Source organism: Centruroides sculpturatus, unplaced genomic scaffold (assembly GCF_000671375.1).
Source record: "Centruroides sculpturatus isolate CEXI.00-Female unplaced genomic scaffold, Cexi_2.0 scaffold55, whole genome shotgun sequence".
Lineage (NCBI taxonomy): Eukaryota > Metazoa > Arthropoda > Arachnida > Scorpiones > Buthidae > Centruroides > Centruroides sculpturatus.
The window spans coordinates 403,869-431,347 of record NW_019384374.1 but is presented as its reverse complement, the minus strand read 5'-3'; the positions used below and the strand labels follow the sequence as shown (position 1 = coordinate 431,347).

The 27,479-nt window shown below is 37.1% G+C and overlaps 1 pseudogene; it reads left to right on the top strand.

The window, feature by feature from the left end:
- The first annotated feature begins 19,246 nt into the window (after nucleotides 1-19,246).
- LOC111616094 overlaps nucleotides 19,247-27,479 on the top strand; it is a 24,108-nt pseudogene continuing 15,875 nt past the window's right edge.

Here is a 27,479-nt window from a genome sequence, read left to right as displayed (position 1 = left end):
AAAGTGAAAAAACGGAAGGAAAACTCAGCAAAATAGCAGTAAAAGTTATTTTCTTTTTATTGTGTTATGGTTAAACACATTTTTAAAATTTCTGTATATGCTGTAATACAGTCGTCATATCGCGCATTTTTTGGTCCCCCGAATTTTAAAAGCATTTGAGTCAATAACTTTAAAATTACCAATTGTCACTGAATTTCTATTTGCAACGAAATATGGTATTTTATTTCCACTATTGTCCTTGAAACTACCACTGAAGGTGAAACAATCAATTCGCCAAGATCTACATATGCAGAACAAGTGGATGGATCGATTATCATTTGTTTCCTTTTAATAAAAAAGTTGNTAGCCTCTGTTTTAGAAGCTTCTGGAACTTTCAATGGAAGTGACGTTTTTTTCATTTTATAATAATAATTTACTGGCAATATTATTTTTGGACTCCTCTAAAGAAGAGAAAGACGTTGAGCACGCTTTCAGAACAATAGATTTATTTCTCTTAAAGTAATTAATAATTTAATTAAGCTTTCTCTGTATTATACTTCCTGATTATATTGATGTCTCTAATGATTGGAATGGAATCAGAATTACAAATTTTTCATGATAATGCCAATGACATTATTGAGGAATTTAAAAAATATTCTCTGGACAACCCAAATCCTAAGCTGGGAGTTGCGTGCCATTCCTCATACATATTGACATAATTCAATTGGCAGAAACCTTCATAAAGAAAAATAGTTTAACAGAGTACTTTGATCAAAAATTTTCTATACTTACTACTAGAAAAGATTTGAAAGAGTTGAGGGTTACTTGAGATGACAAAACAATGGAAATTTTAACGGGCATTCAAGAAACTGTAAATAATCTTAAAAAGAATTTTTCTAATGAAATCCTTGGTGGAGAAAAAGATAGTGTCCCCAGCTACAGAGACATTCTCAAAAAAAATATTAAACCAATCTCAAATGTACATGAACCGCCTCTGCAGACCCATACAGTTTTAGTATACAGTGATCAGGAGGGTGCCACTTCGGAACAAACAAAGTTATTTAACCAATCGTGTGAAACCACATATCCTTAGGATATGTGGTTTCACACGATTACACTTGGTATAGGAGTTAACCGATTACGGAAACTGAAAATGGGGGAATTGCTGTTGACTTAAATCATAAATATGAAGTTCAATACTTTAAGGAGTCTGTTCAACAGGTTTCCGGATTAAACTCACATTTACCAAAAAAGCGACTTCCATTAATGAAAATTGCATCTGTTCCTAAAGTAGTTGTGAAAGAGAAATTAATACAGGATATCTATGAACAAAACGTGTGCTTATTACATCTTTATACTGATAAAATTTTTGCAGAAAAAATTAATATTAGATTTCCTCTAAAACAAAAGAACAGAAACTACCTTTCTTGGGTCGTCGAGGTGACTCCTGAAATAAGGGATATACTTGTAAAAGTAGGAAAAGTTCACATTCACTGGTCAACTTGTTAGGTGTACGATTTTATTCCTACAATACAGTGCTGTAGATGCTTATCCTTTGGCCATTTTGCTAAAAACTGTACTTCCACAGAATCCATATGCAGTCATTGTGGTGAGAACAATCTTTTTAAAAACTGTACAAATAGACATGAAACACCAAAATGTGTCAACTGTTTGAAAGAGAAAAGAACACAACATAACCATAATACCATGGATAAAATGTGTCTAACGTATCTAAGAGAAAAATCAAAATATCTAACTAGGATTGAATACATACATACATGAAAATCAATAGCTGTATCTTACTACAGACCAACAGGAAATAATGCAGACCACTAGCTGAATTTCGTCACAGACCAGTCTCATAACGGAACTCTTTCCCTGCCCCGCCTAATGGCACCACAGGGTTAAAGAGACTTTGCCTTGTTCATCGACTGGTCGGTACCTGACGCGGTAGACAGGGACGACATAGCTGGGTCCTATGATGCATCTTTTGGGCTCCCGTCTGCACCCCGGCCCAACTCTCTAACCTGGCATAACTTTTGTAATGTGCAGCCTGTTCTGCACTTTGGTCCACAATATTAAACCTTTTCAGCTCACATGTAATTATTATAGCTCAGACAACGTAAATAGAACATCGGACAGATGGTCCCCTGTTCTTGTAGGGATGGGACAGATGGGTCCCATCCCTACAAGAACAGGGGACCCAACCTAGCGCATTCACTAGGCTTATAGATCAAAGAGATCTATGATTTTTCCCATCAGTTCTTTTAGTTTCTTTAAGTTTCCTTTACTAGCTACTAGCGTTCGAAGTACTTGTTCATGGGGCTTGGTCCAGTCAACTCGGTCAGCCCCTAGGCAGAAGTCCTGTGTCAGAGGACAGTCAAGTAATGCCTTGAGTCGCCGCGAGGACACCCACAGGAGCAGCTACCATCTCCTTGTCCAAATTTGGACTTGAAGTGGGGAAACTTCCCGTGGCTTGTTAAGATTTGAGTCGTCAACCAACAACAACTTATCGGAGTGAGACCAACTACAGGCACGAAGGCATAGGTTGGCCTACCTACTGTACTATGAGTCCAGCGCTCCTGGCGTGAGCGCTGGACTCATAGTTATGTCATCGATCTTTGCAGTAGAGTACCTTTTATGTATGTAGTCGAGGGTTCCACCGTCCTCTTAACAAATGGGCCACTGGCTCCCGCCTTTGCCAGCTGATCGGCACGTTTGTTGCCCAGGACGCCAGTGTGGCCTCTGACTCACCGCAGGGCAACGTGTCACTCATGCCTCGCCCTCAGTACCCTATCTCTAATCTCCTGTACCAGTGGGTCACGATGGTATCCGTCGCTCAAGACCTGTAGCGACGACTGGCTATCTGAGTAAACTGTGACCGGCTCCGGACCTAGATGTAGTAGGATCCACTGGGACGCCCCTCCAGGGCCACCAGTTCCGCTGGAACACGGACGCTTCCTTGTTCAATCTGACTGATCGACAATATACTTCAACTCCGTCAGAGAAGACGCAGTATGCAGCGCTTACCAAGCTACCGTCTTTCGAGCCATCGGTGTATATTTCAACACCTGTACCTGTCGGTTCACCAACGTCCCAATCGAGTCCGATCCTATGGACAGGATGGATCTTTAGTACGTCTGTCCGACGCCTAAGTCTAATCGGGTACTTCCAATTACAATGCATAGCCTCTATGCCTTCCACTGTTGTTCTGTAGAAGGCCACCTCCTGGCTGACTACCAGGGGCAATGGGAGCAGCCTGGCCAAAACCAGGGCCGCATCCATAGACACAGTTCTGTACGCTCTCGTGATCTGCAGGGTGGCTGGCCGTTGGATTGTAAGCAACGTCTTGCTTTGACTGACATTGGCAGAATCTTTCCACCAAATACCACAGGCACAGCAGATCATGCATTCTACACTCATCTTATAGATGGATTGAATTGCTTGTCCACTAAGATCATAGTCCTGCCTTGCTAGTCTCGATAGTGCAGCTATCGTCTGGTTTGCTCTGACTCGAACACTCCATAGATAGGGTGTCGAGCATAATGTCTGGTCGATGATTACACCGAGGTACTTTAACTCATTCACCCTACAGATAGGGTTGTTCCGAATCCGGTATATCGGCTGACGTGCCAACACTCCAGACCGGGCCACTGTCAGGGCCTCTGATTTCTCAGGACTAAAGAAGAGCTTATGCAGCTCCCCTAGCGAACAAGTCGTTCTATTGCTTCGTAGCCGCGACTCTCCATGTCGTGTCTACTACAGCCTGCAACTACTAACAACAGATCGTCAGCATAAGCCTGCAGTTGGACTTCGTCCGGTAAGACTAAAACGTTCCACAACAAGGGGCCTATACAGGACCTTGTGGACAGCCCCTTTCCAATGTCCTCTCATACCATCTGCCTGGTGTCTTGTAGACCACCGAACGGCCACTCAGGACACTCATGGTAAGTGATACGAGGGTGGTTGGCAGGTTCACCTTCCGCAGCTCATCCACTATAGATGCCACCAGACATTGTCGAAAGCCCCCGCGACGTCCATTGAAACGAGTGACGTGTGGAGGCCCTGCCAATGATTCTGGCGAACCAGTTCCACCGCACGATGTAGTGCTCTGCAGGTCGACATATCCGACCGGAATCCATATTGATGTGGATGTAGCAGCCCTTTCCGTTTAAAATGATACAGTACTCTGTCGCTAAGGATTCTATCAAGAACCTTCCCCAGCACTGGCAGCAGGCTGATCAGCCTGTAGGACTTGGCTTCGTTCTTTGGGCATCTACTCTTGTGAATGAACACAAGACATGCCTATTTCCATTGCCCTGGGAAATATCCCAGGCGTAGAAACATCTGATACAAGACACGGAGCAGATTAGGACGTTCATATTGAAGAACTTGTACCATTTCGGCCGTGATCCCATCAACGCCAGGTGCCTTCCTCTTCCTTAGATTGCCCACAACGTGGACAACTTCAGATTCCGTCACCAGCACGGGCATCTCAGCCTCAAGAATGGTCAACTCTGTGTCACATCGAAGCTGCCGCTGTTCTTCAGTGTCTTCAGACTGCTCATCACACGAAAAGTGCGAGCAGAGCAGCACATCAATCAACTCCTTCTGTGTGGAGGTTAGGGTTCCATCCAGTTTCTTGATGGCCCCCAAAACCGTATTATGCTTTAACTTGCCTGCCACTAGCTTGTAGGGAAGGCTGAACGGGTTTGTCTCACTAGTCTGCTGACAGAAACTGAGCCATGAGGTCTCTAACATTATTCAATTTGTACTTGTACTCGGCATTGGCCCTCTGGAACTCCAGTTTCCTGGTTGCCTGAAGGTCATCGTCCCTGCATCGTTGAAAGCATCGACGGGAGCGCTTCCTCAGGACACTCAGCTCCTGGGTCCACCAGGGAACTGACCGGTGGTTGTTGGGCTGCCGATGTGTGAGCGTGCAGTCTCCTGCTTCTCTGACCACTTTGGTGAGGTTAGCCACAACTTCCTCCAGATCCCCAACACTCTCAACCTTAGAGACTTTGGTGACGATATCGGCTGTCTTTTCATAGAGGCATTTGCTAAATCAATCGCAGTTTCCAGCAGTTAGCCTATAGCAACTGCTCAGCCTGTCTGGCGAGCCGCCCATCACCTCGAAGGCAATGAAGCGATGGTCACTACAGCTTTCCGCATCGATCGTTTCCCATTGCGAGGTTCGTCCACAGACCAACAGGAAATTCACTCCTTGAAATAATGCATTTCTGAAACTGTGATAAACATCTATACTGTGATGTCTTGCAACCTCTAGACTATTGCATTTTACATGCTATTTGGATGTTCCTGAACTTTTTGTATAAATTGGACATTTTACATGACATGGCGAGTTACTCACGATTATAACTATGTGCCAGTCTCCAATCAGCAAGACGCTACATTAAGTATTTATTTACATTAATTATTCAGGTTAATTATATTTTTCTATTAAAGGTAACTCTATGTCTTTGCAATCTCGCTGATTTTATGTACATAATTTTGTATATAGTTAAGTTCATTGTTTCTTTATTTATCTGTTTTTTTCTTATTTTATGTATTTATCGAATTAATTTTTTTCTGTTATATGTATTTGTATTAGGCCGAGTTTTCGAGGTTCTACTGTACTGTAATTCATTTTAAGACCAGGTGTCCACGGAAATATCCAAAATTTACAACTTTTAGTCACTTTCACTGAACTGGAAAAATTTCTGTCTTTATTACATCTAACATTAAGAAGAAATTGGTCCCACTGTATTCGGCTAGATATTAGTCCGGTTAGGCTTTTGTTTAAGTAAAATTCCGGCTCTTTCGTCAGGGTTTTGTTTACATCCCCAATTTCCTAATCGCTTAATTATTTAACTACTTCTTAAGTAGAAATAAGTCGAAACCGGTTACTTTGTACTCGAATATTTGTAGTCTTGGGAAAAAACTGGAAAGATAAATTTTTATGACAACAGATACATAAATCGTAAATTTAAGGAAAATAAATTCTAGAGCCTTTTCTGTACCTGGTGCATCTCTCTCATTCATTAAATTTAGTTGTAAATGACGCTGTCGAAGTAACGGTTAATTTTTTAACATTATTCAAAAATTGTACACGTTTTTTTCTACATCCCCTTAGAGATGTGACATACGAAATCGTAATATCACTGGTTTAACATCGAAATCCGTGAGTAATATAAAATCGGAGAGCGGAATAAATATATCAAATATTTTAATGGATTTTTTAACTCCTGTCAACTATACGGAATTATCGTAAAAACATACCAGTAAATTCTTATCGGTTGGGTTAAGTTATAAATCTACTCGTTATTCACGTAATCGAAATATCTAGTGGGCAGGCGGCTAACAGCCCAGAACCGGTCCTTGATAGAATTGGAATCTTTATATGTGTGCAGCTTTCACCCAAGGTCGTAGGCTTCCACCGGCTAAACCGGGTGAGGTTGGTGCTCCGTAAAGCGCATGCGCAAATCTGGCTTTTTGGAATCTGAAAATTTCAGAGCTTCCACTCCGCCACTAATATTCGAATATACGAAAGCAATTTTTTTTTCACGTGTAGTATAGAAATTTGTAATAAGATACATAATGCGGTTATAATAAAATATTGTGCGATTATTTTCATATAATTAAAATTATTTATTTATTTTTTAGAAAATACGAGGGAAGCGGCGCTTCTACCGCTTCTAATGACGGCATGCCACTGGCCTCCTATATACTTTCCATAATAATAATAATACCATCTCCTTGTCCAAATTTGGACTTGAAGTGGGAAAACTTCCCGTGGCTTGTTAAGATTTAAGTCGTCAACCAACAACAACTTATCGGAGTGAGACCAACTACAGGCACGAAGGCGTAGGTCAACCTACCTACTGTACTGAGTCCAGCACTAATGCCAGTATGTCATCGATCTTTGCAGTAGAGTACTTTTTGTGTGTATAGTCGAGGGTTCCACCGTCCTCGTAACAAATGGGCCACTGGCTCCCACCTCTGCCAGCTGATTGGCACGTTTGTTTCCCAGAACGCCAGTGTGGCCTCTGACCCACCACAGGGCAACGTGTCGCTCGTGCCTCACCCTCAGTACCCTACCTCTAATCTCCTATACCAGTGGGTCACGATGGTACCCGTCGCTCAAGGCCTGTAGCGACGACTGGCTATCTGAGTAAACCGTGACTGGCTCTGGACCCGGATGTAGTAGGATCCACTGGGACGCCCCCTCCAGGGAAACCAGTTCCGCCTGGAACATGGACGCTTCCTCGTTCAATCCGACTGATTGACAATACACTTTAACTCCGTCAGAGAAGACGCAGTATGCAGCGCCTACCAAGCTACAGCCTTTCGAGCCATCGGTGTATATTTCAACACCTGTACAGTACCTGTCGATTCACCAATGTCCCAATCGAGTCCAATCCTATGGGCAGGATGGATCTTTAGTACGTCTGTCCGACACCTAAGTCTGATTGGGTACTTCCCTATTACAATGCATAGCCTCTATGCCTTCCACTGTTGTTCTGTAGAAGGCCGCCTCATGGCTGACTATCAGGGGCAACGAGAGCAGCCCGGCCAAGACCAGGGCCGCATCCGTAGACACAGTTCCGTACGCTCTCGTGATCGCGTCCAGCATAATGTCTGGTCGATGATTACACCGAGGTACTTTAATTCATTCACCCTACAAATGGGGTTGTTCCGGATCCGGTATATCGGCGGACATGCCAACACTCCAGACTGGGCCACCGTCAGGGCATCTGATTTCTCAGGGCTAAAGGAGAGCTTATGCAGCTCCGCCAGCGAACAAGTCGTTCTATTGCTTCATTGCCGTCACTCTCCATGTTGCGTCTACTACAGCCTGCAACTACTAACAACAGATCGTCAGCATAAGCCTGCAGTTGGACTTCGTCCGGTAGGACTAATCACAACGCCGTGTCCGTTAGAAAGTTCTACAACAAGGGGCCTATACAGGACCCTTGTGGACAGCCCTTTTCCAGTGTCCTCTCATACCATCTGCCTGGTGTCTTGTAGACCACCGAACAGCCACTCAGGAAACTCCTGGTAAGTGATACGAGGGTGGTCGGCAGGTTAGCCTTCCGCAGCTCATCCACTATAGATGGCCACAAGACATTGTCGAAAGCCCCCGCGACGTCCATTGAAACGAGTGACGTGTGGAGGCCCTGCCAGCGGTTCTGGCGAACCAGTTCCACCGCACGATATAGTGCTCTGCAGGTCAACATATCCGGCCGGAATCCATATTGATGTGGATGTAGCAGCCCTCTCTGTTTAAAATGATACAGTACTCTGTCGCTGAAGATTCTATCAAAAACCTTCCCCAGCACTGGCAGCAGGCTGATCGGCCTGTAAGAATTGGCTTCGTTCTTTGGGTGCCTACTCTTGTGAATGAACATAAGACGCACCCATTTCCACTGCCCTGGGAAATGTCCCAGGCGTAGACACATCTGATACAAGACACGGAGCAGGTTAGAACGTTCATGTTGAAGAACTTGTACCATTTCGGCTGTGATCCCATCAACGCCAGGTGCCTTCCTCTTCCTTAGATTGCCCACAACGTGGACAACTTCAGATTCCGTCACTGGTACCGTGGCCTCAAGAACGGGCAACTCCACGTCACTTCAAAGCTGCCGCTGTTCTTCGGTGTCTTCAGACTGCTCATCGCACGGAAAGTGTGAGCAGAGCAGCACCTCAATTGACTCCTCCTGTGTGGAGGTTAGGGTTTCATCCGGTTTCTCGATGGCCCCCAAGACTGTATTACGCTTTAACTTACCCGCCACTAGCTTGTAGGGAAGGCTGAACGGGTTTGTCTCACTAGTCTGCTGACAGAAACTGAGCCATGAGGTCTCTAGCATTATTCAATTCGTACTTGTACTTGGCATTGGCCCTCTGGAACTCCAGTTTCCTGGTTGCCCGTAGGTCATTGTCCTTGCATCATTGAAAGTGTCGACGGAGCACCCTCACATGCTTCCTCAGGACACTCACCTCCTGGGTCCACCAGGGAACTGACTGGTGGTTGTTGGCCGCCAATGCGTGAGCGTGCAGTCTTCTGCTTCTCTGACCGCTTTGGTGAGGTTAGCCACAACTTCCTCCAGATCCCTGACACTCTCAACCTTAGAGACTTTGGTGACGATATTGGCTGTCTTTTCATAGAAGCATTTGCTAAATCAATCGCGGTTTCCAGTGGTTAGCCTATAGCAACTGCTCAGCCTGTCTGGCGAGCCGCCCATCACCTCGAAGGCAATGAAACGATGGTCACTACAGCTTTCTGCATCGATTGTTTCCCATTGCGAGGTTCGTCACAGACCAACAAGAAATTCACTCCTTGAAATAATGCGTTTCTGAAACTGTGATAAACATCTATACTGTGATGTCTTGCAACCTCTAGACTATTGCATTTTACATGCTATTTTGATGTTCCTGAACTTTTTGTATAAATTGGACATTTTACATGATATGGCGAGTTANACTTATAATCAATTTAAACATACATTTAGGAAGATATAGGTGTGATTTAACTTTAACGTTAACAATATGCTATGAAATCATTATTTAACTCAAGTTTATGAAATTATTTAAAGATAAATCAAGTAAAAAAATATTTTTGTAAACGACAACTCCATAACCCGATTGTTAATTAAAACCAAATAATCTGCCAAATTATTGGGCTGTAACAAGAATAACTAAATAAATAGTCAGAAACGAAATAATTTGTCTAGTGGTAGGAGGTTTCGCTATTATCTTGTGTTAATTTTAATAATTATATATTTTGAATTTAAAAGCAGCAGCAGTGTTGTCAACTTGAGAGGGTAATCGCTCCGCCTAGTGTGTTTTTCCCTACAGAGGGATTTTCTTAGAAAACAGCCAAAAACGCAGGGATGCTTAGAATACTTATTTTTAAACTCCGTGCAAGGAAATGTAATTCGGAAGAGGTAGATTTTGGCGAATAATGAAAATATGGCATGAGTACATAACTTTACTCAACACTGGCTTCTGAATTTGTAATGAGAGGGATTTTTTAAGCGCATAAAGGATATTTTTACATACGTAAAATAAATTTTTGTTTCCTATAACCTAACAACACTGAGCGGCAGTTGTAATTTTGAGTCCCGCTCAGGGCCGATTATTTTCTTCCAGAAAATTCTATTCCGATAGTCCCATAATTCGGCAGATAGTTTGGCTTTAAAATTATTTTTGATTTGTCCCACATCTTAATTAAGCACGTGAAAATGACCAAAAAAGTGAGAAAATGACCTGAAAAGTGAGGATACTTCAGAAAAGTGAGTACAAGTGAGAAAAGTGAGCGACTCCGAGGCCTGGGAATTGCTGTTGACTTAAATCATAAAGATGAAGTTCAATACTTTAAGGAGTCTGTTCAACAGGTTCCCGGATTAAACTCACGTTTACCAAAAAAAGCGACTTCCATTAATGAAAATTGCATCTGTTCCTAAAGCAGTTGTGAAAGAGGAATTAATACAGGATATCTATGAACAAAACGTGTGCTTCTTACATCTTTATACTGATAAAATTTTTGCGGAAAAAATTAATATTAGATTTCCTCTAAAACAAAAGAACAGAAACTACCTTTCTTGGGTCGTCGAGGTGACTCCTGAAATAAGGGATATACTCGTAAAAGTAGGAAAAGTTCACATTCATTGGTCAACCTGTCAGGTGTACGATTTTATTCCGACAATACAGTGCTATAAATGCTTATCATTTGGCCATTTTGCTGAAAACTGTACCTCCACAGAATCCACATGCAGTCATTGTGGTGAGAACCATCTTTTTAAAAACTGTACAAATAGACATGAAACACCAAAATGTGTCAACTGTTTGAAAGAGAAAAGAACACAACATAACCATAATACCATGGATAAAATGTGTCCAACGTATCTAAGAGAAAAATCAAAATATCTAACTAGGACTGAATACATACATACATACATGAAAATCGATAGCTGTATCTTACTACAGACCAACAGGAAATAATGCAGACCACTAGCTGAACTTCGTCACAGACCAGTCTCATAAGGAAACTCTTCCTCTGCCCCGCCTAATGGCACCACAGGGTTAAAGAGACTATGCCTTGTTCATCGACTGGTCGGTACCTGATGCGATAGACAGGGACGACATAGCTGGGCCCTATGATGCATCTTTCGGGGTCCCGTCCACACCCCGGCCCAGCTCTCTAACCTGGCATAACTTTTGTAATGTGCAGCCTGTTCTGCACTTTGGTCCACAATACTAAACCTTTTCAGGTCACATGTAATTATTATAACTAAGACAACGTAAATAGAACATCGGACAGCGGGACTCCAACCTAGTGCGTTCACTAGGCTTATAGATCAAAGAGATCTATGATTTTTCCCATCAATTCCTTTAGTTTCTTTAAGTTTCTTTTACTAGCTGCTAGCATTCGAAGTACTTGTTCAGGGGGCTTGGTCCACTTGGTCAGCCCCTAGGCGGAAGTCCTGTGTCAGAGGACAGTCAAGTACGTAATGCCTCGCGTCGCCGCGAGGACTCCCACAGGAACAGCTACCATCTCCTTGTTCTGTCCCATGCTGGAGGCTTTCTGTATATAAATACCCCGGAGCTGGTTCCTGTTTATATATATTGGTTATATTGCATTTCGAGTGTATCTCGTTGTAACAACTGTAATTTTATATGCATGTAGCTCTGTATATAACCTTAACTTCTTGTACCTTCTCCCCAATTATCTGTACTGTTTGCCTGGCCTGTTCCTGTGGCCTGGCCACGTTTTCATCACGGGCAAATATGTAAAGAATGTATACCTAATCTCTTCCTCCGCAATTACTCTGTATTGTGTTGGCTTTGTCATCTGTACACCTGTATTTGTTAACTCCTCTCCGCAGCAATGTCATGCCATGGTTACAGTATAATGTATTTGTATATCCCTACTTTCTTATTTTGTACATCTGTCCTCGCATATTTCTGCTCCATGGTGTTTACACCACGGCCTATGTATTGCTCTTGGTCATACCATTTTATACTTGTATTTATAACTAGCTTGCCCATCGCGCATTGCTGTGATCTCAGAAGAAAAGAAATTCAAGCAAACTCGTTATGATAAAATTCAATTTACAGTTTATCATTTTTATTGAAACTTATTATTATTAGGCTATTCATTTTCATCGGGAAAACATTTCAAAGTGTTGTTTCAATTCTATTTATTTATTGGTGTGTTTGTGGATACACGATATTTTTTGTTTTTTCGTCTGGTGCGTACACAAATAAATCAGGTTTTCCGACGCGTGAGCCGGCCACATACAGTTGTCCATGTGAGAAGCACGGATTCTCCAAATTTAGCCCACACACTCGCAGCGATTGTCAGAAGTGCTATATTCCCCATTTTTATATATATATATATTTTAATCCTTTATAATTTTAATTATTCAATTGCTCCTTCCTCTCTTCCTTGGCGTGTTGTGAAATTTCTGATAGTTGGATAATAAACCATTTTATTGTAATTTGTCTTTTTAAATTATTTTGAGTCGATATTAAAATTTGGAAAAGGGAGATACCTAGATCGGTAAAATACGCGAATTTCTTCCTACAACTTCGGTTGTTGTTCAGGGTACAGTTAAGGTTTTAACGAAGTTCGAGCGAATACATCATTAGCAAAAAAAAAGTTGAAATAAAGTGATTAAACAAAAATTATTACAAATATCGTAAATAACAGTTGACAAATGCATATATAAAGATATTTTTTGAAAGGGGGGAAATGGTCTTCACAATTTGAAATCGATCGAACACACAGCGCTCGAATGCTCGTGTAAACGCGCGCCATCTATCGTAAAATAAATGCCAGAAACCTTCGCGGAGTGTATTAAAAAACTTCCCAAAGCTTCGTGGCAAACGTACTACGCCAGAAACATTCGCAGGAGTATATTAAACAACTTCCCAAAATTTCATGGCAATCGGATAAACGGTGTGGTAATGCATGAAGGACAAACACACACACACACACACACACATTCATTTTTATATATATAGATTCCAGGTTATGCAACTTTCTACAGTGTGTTGCATCTCTACGGTACTCCACATATCCTCACCTTATATATCCTCTGTATGGTTATTGTATCATCCGGTAACCAGTGTATCCTCTACTGTTCAATTCTACGTCCCACTGTAACTCATGACCTCCCCCCTTCATTTCCTAACTTCTCTTCCCACCTTCATCCTCTTCCATCAACCACTTTCCCTTCCGTCTAAGACCTTCTCACTTCATTTCATCCCCTTAGAGGAAATACCTTTGAGTAACGCCTCCTACAGTGGCGTGCCGTGCCGTGCCGTGCCATTCGATGATAGGGAAACTGTGTTTCTATAAGAAGCCGACTTCCAGGGGCAATCAATCGTCAGCAATGGTCTAGGATCCATTCGTATTCGTTTGTTTGATAAGCCAGTAAAAACCGTAGACTTCTCTAAATGTATTTTTAATTAATAGATTATCTAACACTTAATAAATAAGCGAGTTCAATATAATTAACTCTCTTATATTAGATTTAATAGATTCTATACGCCCTGTAAATGCCAATTCTCGCTTCGATAACATCTACTAATTAAAAATATATCTATTAGCCGTAACTATCTTGTTATAATTTTCAATATATATTTTATATTGTGTACTAATGCTAAATTCTATTCTATTCTATTGCTTCAATTTTACGAAAGAATCGATTGAGATTTAGGATTTTCGTGTCTTTTGCCAGCTTTACTCAAATTATTTAAATCATCAAAGCCAATCTCATTCTACACACTAATTTTATTTGAAAATAGTAAGCAAGGCCAACAAAACAAATTTTGCATTTTTATGCATCCACAAAGCCATTTTATNACCGCAAAGTGAAAATAAATATGAAATTGAGTTGATAACATAATTGAACAAGTCGATGCCAAACAATTGTCGTCATAGACTTCGGAAAGCTAAATGCTTGTAATGAAAGTCACTTAGCGTGCACTGGCGAAAGCCTGGGGCCGTTCGGGCTACCGAGCTGTCTCGAATCTGTGAAATCATAACAGTGACTTATACCAACGTCCTATCTCTCTTTTCTCCATTATCACCAAGCTGAGTCACGTAATTGTAAAATGGGAACTCTATGACGGAAAAGTGACGAATCGAAAGTATCATGAGTGTTTATTATGATGTATGCATAGGCATACATGGATTAGAGCGATAGAGGAAAAAGAAAGGAAAGAGCAAAGATGAGCGCTTAAAAAGAAAGATAGGCAGGGTCAGACCCTCAGATGTGCGAGGATTCTCAAACGATAGGCGTGTACGTGTGCTGATCTTTGTAATTATAAATTGTGAATATGTGTGACTAATATTATTTTCTTTTATTTTGTGCATGTTACAAGTTATAAATAAATATAAACAAACAACACTAACCCAACAATATTAAATCTAAATACCAAAATGATTAATTTATTGTGTTTTTGTTATTTATTACTCCTGTTTTTAGGTATTCGGCCGAATAGTGAAAAATAGGCCGAATACCGAATAGTAACCGAATATTCGTTACATCACTATTTTTTGTGGCTAATATTTATGGATTGGCGAGAATTGCAGTAATTGTAACACGCGATTGTATGCAAACACTTGAAAAATAATTGTCTCGGTTACATTGAATATCTTTAATCGTAATTTCCGGTCGTTAGACTGAATCGTAAATTTTTTTCATGAATTAAAATGGTAAAGGTGGAGGCAAACGGCATCATCAATGTCTGTCGCCATATTGACGTTACGAACGAGAGTAGTCTTTCCAGTCTTCTGAATTGTTTAAGAAAAGTTTTGGAAGGAAAAAATTTTCCTCGACAGTCAATTCTTTTTAAATAATTGATAAAACAGTCCTCAATTTTCTCTTTGAATAATTCTGTAACAATTTCTTTATTTTATATTTTTGGAAAAAAAGAAATCTTAAGCCCTGGTCATACTATGCGATTTCTAGCCGCGCAGGCGACTGCAACAAGCGCGAGTCGCGCGCATCTTCTCGTGGTCACACATTGTTCATTGATGTTGCAACTCGGAAACACGTGACCCTATAATAAACCAATAAAATTACAGTAACTTGTTTTTGACTACTTTCGTGAGTTTGCCGATATTTTACCTTCTACTTCAGAGTATTTACGGAATTTTAGCCACTTTTCTTATTAAAATAGCAAGCAGTTCCTTTTCTGGAATGAATAAAAGAAAAAAAGGCAATTATTTTGATAGAGCTGGTGCAAATACACGAAAAGATAAAATCTTCGATAAAACGAAGAATTAAAATCCCACAGGTGAGCCTAAATGAGCTCTATCAATCACGATTCTGTGAAAGTATTAATCCTCTAACTTTCCGCCATGATGATGAACTATTTTCAATGTTGGGTACGTTCGTAAAGTCAAACGAGTTAAACGCATTAGTAACGAATCGTTCGAAAAGTAGAAGTCTCGCTCAGTGCACATGCTCTGCGGTGATGACGTTTCGAACGAAAATCTAACGAAGTTCACGAAGGAAAGAGTTAGTTTACTTCATTAAGAAAATGGCGGCCAACAATATCGATGTTTCTAAATCTACTTGAATGTTTAAATTGTGAATTAACAGGAGAAATAATAAAAGTAACTGTCCACCAGAAACAATCTAAGAAAAATATTTCAAATAAGGCTGCACTAGCAACATTTATATCTTCGATTTTAGAAACATCCATTTAATTATAAACGAATAGTTCAAAAAGTCTAACAAAATAATAATAACTATGACGTCATCCTCGTTTAACTCATTCAACTTTACGAATGTACCCGTTGTCACTGTATGATGTGGCACAAAGGCGTTTGTTGATTGGATGCGTGTTTGCAATCGTTGCAAGTAAAACAAACTTTTTGTTTCTAGTTGCAGTTGCAGTCGCACCAGTTTTCGAGGGAGGATTACTAGTTAATGGGAACAGCCGTCGCGGTTGCAGTCGCCTGCGCGGCTGGAAATCACATAGTGTGACCAGGGGACCTATTCTGAGCTCTTCCGATAACTCAACGAGAGCGATACACGGGTCATTCGAGAAGTCCCTTTAGCGAAAGGCAGTTAACGAACCTTACACAAATTGCTATTCTGAGCTCTACGTTAAGTGGGTTTCGCTACGGGTAGTCGGTCGAGATGCGTCTGGGTTCCACGCTATCGATAGCTATTACGTTTTAACCAATCACAGTTTAGTTAACATAGTATTNCAACAACAAGTATTTTCTAATATATCCAACGCAATATTTTCCATAACGATTTCTTAGCAACGTAGCGGGAATACTTCACAACCAATTATCGATGATAAAGTATGGTTTTAAAGGTAAAATATCGACAAAAAATTCCAAGCATACCGTACAGTACGAGGTATACGCTATCTGAACGTCACGACTCTAGCGGCATCTTGTGATAAAAACTAGAACTACGGCTACGGAATCGTTCTGTAATTAGACGCCAGTAAAATCACAGGGGATGCAAAGAACAGTTACTCATAGATTCAGTCATTCTACGGCAAGCACACAAACAACACAGAAAACATACACATGGCATATATAGACTACAGAAAAGCATTCGACAGTGTTCCACACAGTTGGCTGCTACATATTCTATACATGTACAAAATACATCCATCACCCATTGCATTCTTCCCAAACACTATGCAGCACTGCAGAACAACACTGCATCTCAGGGTTAGTAACACTTCCATACAAACAAAAATTATTCATTAGGCGAGGAATTTTTCAAGGAGATTCCTTGAGTCCTCTCTGGTTCTGCCTAGCCCTGAACCCATTATCCAACATATTAAACAACACGCAATACAGCTACAATATCAGACATGAAAAGACAACACAGTTTACGCTGTCACATTTCATGTACATGGACGACATAAAACTTTATGCATCCACACAGAAACAACCTCAGCAGCTCCTACAAATCACGCACTCATACACCAAGGATATACAAATGGAGTTTGGCTTAGACAAATGCAAAAAACTTCACATATGAAGTATAAAAAGTGTCGTGAGTAGGTTCGTTTGTATTTTTGTGTTACTCGTCCTTCGTTCTTCTTTTTCTTTTGTCACGTGCCACGAGCCCCATAAAAGAAGAGGAGGAAAAAGAGGGGAATGTGAAAAAGTGTGAAGCGTTATTTTATTATTTCTTAGGCATTGAAAATTTGTTAATTTTGTTATAGTGAGTTGTTCTATGTATATATTGTGATTGTGTCTGTAAAGTACTATATTATTTTTCCGCCCTCTACAATGATTATCGACACGACTGTGTGCCGGAAATAGCCGTTACCTAACGGATTCGCGTTAACGTGCCAGGCCTGGACTTTTAGCGTGCACCAAATTAAATAATGACAAAGTTTGTCAATAACAAACCAAATATTTAATTAATTTCTAGTAATAAACTATATACAAAATTTAGTAAAAATCAACAATAATTTATTCAATGAAAATCAATAAGAATCAACCCAACAAAACTCAAATCAATCTAGTTTCTAACTTAAGTCTATTCCCCTTTGGAATTCGACAAAACTCAAAGACTTAACTTATATACAATAATTCTTATGAATTAAAGATCCTAATTGTCACCTCAATATACTAGGAACCTATTTCCTCAACTCTCAAGACTTTCTCTATTCGTCGATCCACAAATCGAATAACTTCAAAATCGCCTTGGAACTATTTGATCCTATCGAACACCTCACCAAGCTTGTTGCTATCTGGAGTTCACCTCATCCGTCTTCACTTGACGTTCGGTTTTTATACTGTGAGGTGACGTCACAATTCTGACTGCGCTCACTCCCCTCATTTACATACTTATTTGCTAACAATAAACTTTTCTATTTGTCTGGCAGCCTATTTTCCGACAATACTCGCTAACCTTTTACATTATTCTTTTTGACAATTTTCGGGATGTTTTCTTCTTTTAAGGTTTAGCGAATTTAAGTTGTGCGTGTGGGGTCCAACCCCCTTTTTTCTCGGTGCAGACTTACTTTTTCCGCTCGGGAACGCAAGTGTGCGTGAGTTTTTTCCTACGGCGCTTTTGTCTCGTTGATGATTTGGTTCTCTCTTCTACTTTTAAGTTTCTAAGGTGAATGATGAGGAAACCTTTGTCCTAACAAAACATAAGCCCCAAACAAAAATATAATAAAAAGCAAAATAAAAGTAAATAAAAATAATGCTCAGACTTGGTTCCTTACATGTCAATTGGAATTAATTAAATGCTCAATTTAGCTGTCAAGCCAACTTGTCCATTTCTTTTTGTTTTGTCTAGCCCTGCAGACTTCATTTTAAAGGGTTGTTTTTCAATAACTGTCTGTGGAATGTATTTGTAGTATGGTTCATGGATGTCTAATAATTTGTGTTTTTCTTTGCAAGCTCTTGGTGTATTATATTTGATACTTGATTATGTTTATGTAAATAATTGTCTGTGCCAACAGCTTGCAACCAGAAGTGGTGTGTTGCATAGTTTCTGGCATAATGTGACATTTTCTGCATGTGTCATCTGTGAGTGTTGTATCTTTGAGTATATGTTTTCTGTAGTTTTTAGTATTTATGACCTAATCCTGTATGGCAATCATGAACTTTTCTGTCTCCCCAAAGAGGCATTCTCAAGCTAACCAGCTGTTTGTTGCAGTTTTGTGAACAAAATCATAGAAATATCTGCCTTGGAGTGCCTTTCAAGCCCAAGATTGCTTAATGGCAATAACATTTATAATGATAAATGAGGAAAAAATGGAAGTAACTTGTCATAACTAAGTGATCAGTGGCTGATGCTCATTGGTTAATATCCAAGTCTATTCTTTCATAGACTGCCAAAAAATGTTTAAGTGTTGTATGAAAGTTTCTAAATAATCAGTTGCTGAATGATTTCTTTGCATAATTGTTAAAAATGTACAAGCTTAAGTTTATTTTAAATATTTTTAATTAAAGCCATTGAATAAACTGAAGAATGTATGCATGGAAAGACACAATAATTATTGGGGGAAAGGCTGAAAAAACTTGCAGGAATCAGTGGCGTGTGGTGACATTTGATGATAGGGAAGCTGTGCCGGCTCTGGATAGAATGATTGGAAGCGTTATACAATATTTTGGTGTGTAGCATCCACCAGCTAAACCGCAAGGTTGGTGCTTTATAAAGCGCATGCACAAATGCGTATAATCTGGCTGCTTTACACGATTCAAATATTTTCACCGTGGAAACTATCCCANATTGTTTATTTCTTAATACAGACACCTGAAGATGAGCCAATGGAGATTGACTTTGCTGAATCTGAAGGTAAGTTGCATTTCATTTCATTAGCAGTATTTAATTAATTACTATATTGATCCTATTCTATCAATGTGCATATGGTATATTTATAAAATAATATAAAATGTAATTTACTTTTTATGTCAAAAATCAATCAATGAGTTGTAAAACTTTACTGGAAGAAAATTTAAATTGTAGTGGTGCCATCTGTTATGATATTTCATTTTTAAAAGCTTTTAAAAGCTTATAGTATTAATCATTATAAAATGGCAAAAAGCTTCATTTTCAGGATACAGATGAGTTTTATAAAAACTGTAAATGCTAATAAAATCTTCATTAAGTCTGAAAAATTTGAACTCAGAGAAAAACAGCAAACACCGACGGAAGCTCAGAGCATTGTATATAAAATTCCATGTACCTGCAACAACAAACATTACATAGGAGAAACAATAAGGAAGCTAAAAATTAGACTAAAAGAGCATATTGCCGACCTAAAATATAACAGAATAAACTCTGCATTTTATGAACATTGTACCCTAAATAGATGCAATATAGACAAAGATAACGTAAAAATACTACATAAAGAAAAAGTAACATACAATAGAAAGTTTAAAGAAAGCGTAGAAATTATAAAAAGCAAAGAAAGTATAAATAAAAACCTAAATCTAAAAATAAATGAAAACTGGCTTAATATATTATAAAAAATAATTTAAAANGTTGGTCAAAGTATGTTAAAATATGAAAATAAACACACAATATGTTTTTATATTTTAGGAAATAGAACATGGCCAACACACCAATGGCAGTAATGTATTGGTAAAGATATTAAATGATGATTTACAAGTGAACTCTGCATTTACAAGTGAACATCGTACCCTAAATGGATTCAATATAGACAAAGATAAAGTAAAAGTAACATACAATAGGAAGTTTAAAGAAAGCGTAAACCTAGAAAAAAATCATCTAGGCAATATTTCTTATGAAAATGACATCACCTCTGATAATGTAAGTCGTAATATTTAAGTTTTACCACAAATTTTGAGTTTGTCACAGTGTATTTCATTGTTTATTTCTTAATACAGACACCTGAAGATGAGCCAATGGAAATTGACTTTGCTGAATCTGAAGGTAAGTTGCATTTCATTTCATTAGCAGTATTTAATTAATTACTATATTGATCCTATTCTATCAATGTGCATATGGTATATTTATAAAATAATATAAAATGTAATTTACTTTTTATGTCAAAAATCAATCAATGAGTTGTAAAACTTTACTGGAAGAAAATTTAAATTGTAGTGGTGCCATCTGTTATGATATTTCATTTTTAAAAGCTTTTAAAAGCTTATAGTATTAATCATTATAAAATGGCAAAAAGCTTCATTTTCAGGATACAGATGAGTTTTATAAAAACTGTAAATGCTAATAAAATCTTCATTAAGTCTGAAAAATTTGAACTCAGAGAAAAACAGCAAACACCGACGGAAGCTCAGAGCATTGTATATAAAATTCCATGTACCTGCAACAACAAACATTACATAGGAGAAACAATAAGGAAGCTAAAAATTAGACTAAAAGAGCATATTGCCGACCTAAAATATAACAGAATAAACTCTGCATTTTATGAACATTGTACCCTAAATAGATGCAATATAGACAAAGATAACGTAAAAATACTACATAAAGAAAAAGTAACATACAATAGAAAGTTTAAAGAAAGCGTAGAAATTATAAAAAGCAAAGAAAGTATAAATAAAAACCTAAATCTAAAAATAAATGAAAACTGGCTTAATATATTATAAAAAATAATTTAAAATATAATTAACTTTTGCCACAAGATTGCTAACTTACATACATGGCAATACCAGAGGAACGTCAGAGAGAAGGGGGAAGAGAAAAGCTCAAATATATAGTTAATACTTTGTGATAGTGATATATAAATAATACAAATTATCTATTCACAAGTGATTTTAAATGGATATTTATGTACGTTAATAGTAAAATAGAATTTTATATGATTTTAATCTGTACAGTTTGTAATTTAAAGGTATAAACTAAAGGTATATGTATCACTTATTAGTTTTATTTACATACTTTCTATTGTAATAAGTAATCAACATGCATTATATTATATTTGGCTGAAGAGGGGCAAAAAGAGCCTGAAACGCATACAGAAAAACGATGTACCATACCAACTAAATAAAAATAAATGATGAAAATTTACCAAGTGTCTTCAAAATACACTATAAAGTCAGTGTTTAACAAGTCAACAATATGAAAAGGACATGGTTTCATAAAAAATACAGAAGAAAACGTGTTTTGTTTAAAAGATATATGTTTTTGGTGTCTAGATGCAATTATTGCTATGTTATACCAGTATTGTAGTAGGGATTGTGGTATTGCACCTTTTGTCATTTGACAAAACAGTGAGTCCTAGAAACACTTTTACGGTTATTCATGATGCACTATTTGTATAGCTAACTTCACAACTAAGAGGGTGCTACTAATTCTAGATATATGCACACTCGACAGTTTTGATCATTTTCATACCACACCCTAATTTACATATCCTGTAAGTTTCAAGCTAACATCATGATTCCTTTATGGTGTTGCAATTTTCTAATATCAAATGTTAAAATACTGGTTTAATATGAAAATATATCACATCACCAACACCAATAACCAACAAAAAGATCAAAAATTTTTACTGTAACTAACATTTTCTTCTATATACGAGGGTAGGCTGAAAAGTAATGCACACGTGCTTGTAGAACGAGCATTGCCAGGTTGCAAGATTATTGGTTCCAGGTGATTATTTGTTGTGAGTAGTATAATAATGAGAGTTCTGCCCCAAAAATTTAAGGTTTATAAAATTAAATGAATTTAATCAAAATCAGAAGAATAATTTTTTGAAATTAATCAAAATCAAAAAGTAGGAATAAATGAGATTTCAATGGTTTTTAAATTTTGTGATTCCTACTTTTATTTAATTAAAGCCAGTAAAATATTAGTTAAAGAAAAGAAAATATAAAAAGTCAAACAAACTCAATAATATGAGCTTTATACTTATTTCCACAATCTCTCATACCCCTGTATACAAATTTAAAATTACTCATCTCTTCTAAATCTTCATCCCTTAATTTTTTATTAAATTGATCAGGAAGAAAAACTTGAAATTCATTCCATTCTCTATCTTTAAGTACTACTAATTTTTTATCACCAAAAAGAGTAAATACTGTTTTAATATAATCAATAGAATATTCATAATTAATTTGTAACTCGTTTAATTTCCTAGTTGAAATTTTCCTAGTATTTTGAAATTTTCCAATATTGTTTAGTCTCTTCAATGTCTCCAATTATATAGAAAAAAAATTAATCAATAAAATTTATAAATATTGAAATATATTTTATAAGACTTCCTCTATAGTTTTAACAGTCTCTTACTTTGAATGGAATATTTTCACTAATGAATTTAAGCTTGAGTAAATGAATTTAAGCTTGAGCTTAAATTCTATTTCTTATTCAACGGCGATAAAAATTATTTATATTAATGATGTCTCCAAAGTTCAACGAAGTTTTTGCAGAAAAATAAGTTATGAGAAATCGGCCGCCGTTTGGTGTGCTGCTTCGCGACAAAAACAAGCTTGAGCAATGGCGATGTCGAATGGTACACACTCAGTAAGTAATCCTACAATTTTTTGTTTATAGCGTAGTTTATACGAATTATTCCCAAAAAAAATATACGTATTTTGGAAATGTTGAGTCGGATTAGTCTAGAATCTATTAATTTTATGGAAGAAAACCTTTCAAACAGCCGTAGTCCGTAAACTTCACACGTGTCGGGCTGTGATTCCTACAAAATCGGTTTCATAAAGAACGGAACGTATCTACCGTCTTATAGGGGGATCAACTGTAATTTATGCTCAGCAAAAATTCAGGTGTGTTGATATAATTACTTACATTTGCTGAGAAAGAGGTGATAACTTTTTCTATGCAAATCAATCAGAAAACTTACACTTACGAGTTTTGTCACACATTTTTAAAATTATTTTCTTCTTTCTCTAACAGATGCATATACAGTATTATTTTTCCTGCCTAAAAATGTATAAAATCAATATCATATTTTCTAAAGACAAATATACCTGAACATTATTATTTCCCTTTACATTTCTTTTTCAAATTTTTGTCTCCTGTCCTGTTGGCACTGTAAAGTATTATATTATCTTTCCACCTTTTTCAACAATTATCGACATGACTTTGTGCCGGAAATAGCCGTTACCTAATGGGTATTTTATGCGGATTTGCGTTAATGTGTCAGGCCTGGACTTTAAGCATGCACCGAATTAAATAATGACAAAGTTAGTGAAAAACAATCCAATATTTAATAAAAATTCTAGTAATAACTATATACAAAATTTAGTAAAATCAAATAACAATTTATTCAACGTAAACCAATAAAAATCAACCCGACAAAACTCAAAACAATCTATTTTCTAACTTAAATCTATTCCCCTTTGGAATTCGACAAAAAATTCAGACTTAACTTATGTACAATAATTCTTATGAATTAAAGGTCCTAATTCTCACCTCAACATACTAGGAACCTTTTACCTCAACTCTCAAGACTTTCTCTAATCTTTGATCCACAAATCGAATAACTTCAAAATTGCCTTGGAACTACTTTATCCTATCAGACACCTCTCTTGTTTGCTGCTACGAAGCTCACCATGCTCGTTGCTAACAGAAGCTCACATCGGTCATCTTCACTTGAGGTTCGGTCTTTATACTGTGAGATGATGTTACAATTCTGACTGAGATCACTCCCCTTATTTACATACTTATCGCTAACAATAAACTTTCCTGTTTGTCCGGCAGCCTATTTTCCGACAATACTCGCTAACCTTCTACATCATTCTTTTTGACAATTTTCGGGATGTTTTATTCTTTAAGGTTTAACAAGTTCCTAAGTTGTGCTTGTGGGGTCTCCCCCCTTTTCTCGGTGCGGACTTACTTTTTTCTGCTCGAGAGGGCAAGTGTGCGCGAGTTTTATCTATGGCGCTTTTCTCTCGTCGGTGAGTTGGTTTCTCTTCTATTTTTAAGTTTTTAAGGTGAGTGGTGAGGAAATCTTTGTCCTAACAAAACATAAGCCCCAAACAAAAAGAGAATAAAAAAGCAAAGATAAAAGTAACTAAAAATAACGCTCGGACTTGGTTCCTTACAGCACTAAGGAGGCCTTTATAATCCCACTTGTGGATTTGACAGACCTGCAGAGGAGCAGCACAATTTTATGATGGTTAGCCCAACATATAATATCTGGGACAGGTCTCTTGCAAAAAATTCCTACAGAATTACTTGCTCGAATTTGATCCCATGTCTCTCTGTCTTAACTGCCTCAGCCATCCATCAATTTTCTTTTAATGCTTGCAAACATTGGTGGAATAAGTCTGATACACCTATAATATAGCTGTCTTATCTTTTTACATTTGATAAATCTAAAAAAATGTTTAGTTGATAATATTTTTGAAGTTTGATTATAATGCTTATGAATGAAATTTCTTGATATTTTGCAGCTTTATTCATGTATTTTAAGATCTAACACACAAATTACAAATCTTGATCGTTTAAAATTCTCTTTTCTAAAAGATTTATACATGTATTTAAGAAGCATTTGAAACTTTAAAGTTTAATACGCATAAACTAGAATTTAAAACTAAATTAATAAAATTTTCTTCCCTTCCTTTTTAGATTAGATTTACTTGTCCTCTTCTCTCTTCTTATCAATATTCTTTTTGATCCTCTAGATTTAGGGCATTTTTGAGCATTTAAAAATTTATGAAGTGTGTGTTTATATAATTAAATAACTTAAAATAACTTCATTGTAAATTAGATTAATAATAATTATTAAGTAGTCCTAAACAAATTTTATTTTTACTAGAAATGGAAGTTGACTAACAAGAGATGTTAAGTGACAAAACCAATTGAAGCATATAAAACACATTATTTGATCAGAAGTAGTGTAAATTAGATCTTAGTATAATTAATGCTTATTTGTTTTATATTTTGAAACTTTAATCTTGTTGAATTTAATTGAATGTTTAAAATATGTTAGTGTAAATTTAACTACATTTGAAATATTTAATATAATTTATAAATGATCAATGATTATTTTTAGTTCAGTTGTATTTGAGTAAATTTTATAAATGGTAAATAAATTGTAAATCAAGGGTGGCCAAACTTTCAAATAAATACTCATATATTTTCAGTATAACTCTATTAATAGTCATTTCTATGATGCTAGTCCATGAATCAAATGGTTTGTACTTGCAGTTATTTATGTTGTATAGAATACAAATCATGGCAAATATATGACATACTGGGGATGACTCCTACATCCTCCATCACATGTACAGTACCTTGGTGGAGTTATTCTTAGGAGAAGCCAGCTGACACCATGATTAACAGTGTAAGGTTATATCCAAATTCAAATACATCTGGAAGCAAAGGCTTGCCAGGGTCTGGGTGGCACAACTGGCAAGCAAGAGGATGCTGCGGGTTCAAGCCCCATCCCGAGTCAGTTTCTGTTCTTCCTGATAATTCTAAATTATTTAATAAATTATTAAAAATTATAATTATTAATTTAGTTATTAGATGGCACCTAACGCTTACCGCTAGTGACAAATTGCTTTGTATTAATTATTTAAAATTAGTGCAATTGTAGACCAATCATTTAGGCAATCATTGGATGTTTCTAATGACATTTAAATTTAGAAGTGACTATGCTTTGAAAAGCATAGTCTCTTCTAAGCACACCAAGGCTTCTCTTAATCATACCTATTATATCTCTAACAGGGTTACAATGGGTGGTAAGGAAAAGTCTGTCATATCTGGGACAGACTGACTATAAAAAAATATTCCTGAATTTCCTTATCAACTGAAATCTTTATCATCTGCTTATGTCTAGCTAGTAATGAAACAGCCAGATGGCCATCTCAGTACTAGGCTATGATTCTGACTATTTGATTGACTTGCCACTAAGTAAATCTATATCCATGGGGTTTCGCGCAATATATTGATATTATAAAACCATGTCAATGTCAGAGATGTTTAATATACTGTATAATTTAAAGGGGAGATGTGGATAAAATGGGGTACTTATATTTACTATATTAAATTTAATAAATATGTGAGTCTTGGTCTACTTCTCCATAAAGTCAGGTAAAATGTGAAATGCCATTTGTTGCATTTTGTAAAATAGGACAAGCATGTCCCATTTTATCAAATGCATTACTGTAACATTCAAACAACAATACATAATCAACTGGAAAAACAAACTCAATGACAGTCATTTTGCTATCATCGAGGAGCCCCATTATGCAATAAAAACTTATCACAAACTTTTGGACACTTAATGAATATACTGTAAGATAACTACAAGGGGGGGAAATCAAAAAATTATTCAACTTGCCTTTCCATTACATGGCTGTACAACAAGACGCCAAGATGATCAGATTTGTAGAAAGGTATAGATATTATCATTGCGAGATGATAACAGTGAGATAAAGGTATAACCTATTTTAATTGACTATACCCACATCTCCCCAAATTATACTACATACGACATGTCGGAGACGTTGAATATATAAGATACATAAAAATCATCAAATTTATTAATAATTATAGATGAAAGATGAATACTCATTTGTTTATCAAATAATTTACAATTTTTTTTAATTACAAACTGATTCTCTATCATTTAATTCCATTTGGCCCCACACATGAGTACTGTACTGTATTTGGATTATTGCAGTGTCATAACCATGATTAAATTTTCAACATTCATTATATTGTCTTTTGTAAGCAGTTTACATTATTTTTAAGACTTATTAATTGAAGACCCTCTTGAGACTAGTATCATGAAAATAGAATGTATGTGATATGTTTGGCCACCGCTGATGATAATTTTGTAATTGTTACTGTTATTGTTATGGTAGCAGTATAAATATGATAGTTGTTGACATTGGTGCTAAAAAATAGTCAGACTGAAATATAGTTTGTAATACAGTGAAACCTGTGAACAAGGCCACCAACAGGAACATAAGGCATTTGTTCTTTGGAGATTATTTTGTATATATATTTTTTTAGCGTAGGCCCACCAGTGGCCGAGCGAATAAAACCACCAAACACTGGTAGTCGGTGGAGGGTTTGCCCTTTGCCGATTAT